The sequence below is a fragment of the Rutidosis leptorrhynchoides genome, chromosome 5 (assembly GCF_046630445.1).
Source record: "Rutidosis leptorrhynchoides isolate AG116_Rl617_1_P2 chromosome 5, CSIRO_AGI_Rlap_v1, whole genome shotgun sequence".
In the NCBI taxonomy this organism is placed as follows: Eukaryota; Viridiplantae; Streptophyta; class Magnoliopsida; order Asterales; family Asteraceae; genus Rutidosis; species Rutidosis leptorrhynchoides.
This window is the reverse complement of record NC_092337.1, coordinates 399229764-399231967: the sequence shown is the minus strand read 5'-3', so window position 1 is coordinate 399231967 and position 2204 is coordinate 399229764. Positions and strand designations below refer to the sequence as shown.

Sequence of the window (2204 nt, the reverse complement as noted above, 5' to 3'; positions counted from 1 at the left end):
CAATTAGTCACACATTTGAGTCTCTTGAACAAGCTTCAAAAACACTTAGGTGATAAGAAAGAAATGATAACACGACCATTGCTTGGCCTGATTCAGGTGTAACAGATTTAGAGCTTGTGCTGGTTGTGTTGCTGGTGACATTACCCAGCTCACCCGTATCAATTTGTAACATCCTAAACCAACTATTTGGTCCTTTACATATGTAATTGCATACATACATACATGATACATGTATCATAACAAATATCATATAAGATGTTTTTCAAAAAATATAATGTTAACCATGTACGAGTAATTTATATTTTTCCACTACTATAGCTCCTTCTAAACTATAAATAAATTTTTTATATATAACGACATCAAAATACAAAGATATTTACAACGTACTTACTGAGTTACTTGGACTGCTTAGGCCAAATAAAACTTTCGTCGGAGTCACAAACGGTAAAAGCCGCACGTTAAAGCAAAAGGAAAACCTAAAACTAACGGCGTTAACCCTAATAAACATCTCCACTCGGTATTTCATTTCACTATATATTCACTTAACGATCCTCTTCCCAGCCTACTTCTCTAAAACCCTAATTTCATCTAGGATTTCTGTTTTCTCGAGACCCAATGGACCCAATTTTTGGTCTATAGTTCTTGATTGCCAGGTTGAATTTATATTATTTCTCATTTTTGTTTATTATCAGTATGAATTTTCAATGTTGCTTTGTAATTTAACTGTTTTTGTGATTATTTTAGGATACACCTGTCCCAGCAAAAAAAAAAACCTGTTAAACAAGTTGCAAAAGTTGAAGCAAAAAAGAAGGCCTAGTCCAGTGATGACTATGAGTCCGATTCAGATGACAAATTTGATCAAGTAATTTTTTTATTATTATTATTTTTTTTTTTTTAAATTCTGGATCTGCTTTATCATTTCTTTATTAAAAGTTGTATGCGTTTACTTTTCATGAACTAAATTAGAGTAAATTATACAGGAGGATGTCAAGCCTGCAAAAAAGCAGGCACCTGCTGCTAGTAGCTAAGAAGAAAGTGATTATGAAGAGGTATTTTATATTTTATATTGTTTCTCGTATTTTTTAATTTTTTTTATTTGTCAATATAAACATAAATCCTTTATTTGGCTTTCTGATCTAACTGTTTTTGTGATTGTTCACTGGTGTTGATCGGTTCGGTTTTTGGTGTATTCGGTTTAAATTTTTTTAGTGCAAAACCGAAAACCGAATTGAAAACTGAATTTAAAAATGAAATCGAACCGAGACTGCAAATGCGGTTCGGTTTCGATTAAAACCGAAAATCATAACTCTAATCAAACTAGCTCTTAGCATATAAAGCTACACTTGATTACACCATTCGAAGTACTATAAACGAAGTCTAGCTCTAAAATTACAGAAGCAAGTGACAACACCAAACTAAGTATTTGTATTTGCCTAACTTTTAAATACACTTCATGTTTTATAAAACTAGCGTATTCGTTACTCGTAAAACCCATATTGCTCTTCTTTGTGAATAAACTTCTAGCTAAAAGATGGAATAGATTATGTATAAGTAACACGAGTTTTTTTGTTCAGGGAACACCTGTCCCAGTAAAGAAACCTGCAGCTGCTGCAAAACCAGTCGCTAATGTTGAAGAGAGCAGTGAATTTGAAGAGGAAGAATCTGAAGAAGAAGAAGAAGAAGAAGAAAGTTTTAATGAGGAAGATGAACCTAAAACTGGGAAGAAGAAAGTAAGAACTGTTTTTGATCTATCGAGATAAATTTGTGTACTGATATGAGATTATGTATCTACTATACGTGTTGGCTTACAATTGAAGTTCGTGCAGGATACTGATGTTGAAATGGTTGATGCTTCATCAACTAAGAAAGCGGTTACTGCTTTATCTTATTCGTTTACTCGTTCATATGGTACTTAATAATTGCATTAATAACTTTTAAGTTTTTATCGTAATTTTTTTAAGTTTTTTAATTTTGTTAAATTTTTTAAATCTTTTTAAATTAAAATGGGTTGGAAATGGGTTTTAACGGGTCTAGATGGACCCTCTAATATATTAATGGACTAAAGATGGCATCATATTAAAGCTTAAAAGAATTAAAAACTAAGAATTAAAAGTTGCGTCTAAAAATATTAAAGCTTAAAAGAAAAACTAAATCCCAAATGGTAATAACTTAAAAAGGTACTAAAATATAAAAACGGCGTCGCA

At 31.4% G+C, this 2204-nt stretch overlaps 1 long non-coding RNA gene across 1 annotated transcript; it reads left to right on the top strand.

Annotated features, from left to right (window-relative positions):
• The first annotated feature begins 536 nt into the window (after positions 1-536).
• On the top strand, positions 537-1688 carry LOC139847483 (uncharacterized). The gene is made up of 4 exons (XR_011759538.1): positions 537-653; positions 745-862; positions 981-1049; positions 1575-1688. It is a non-coding gene; the product is annotated as an uncharacterized lncRNA (long non-coding RNA).
• Positions 1689-2204: the final 516 nt, after the last annotated feature.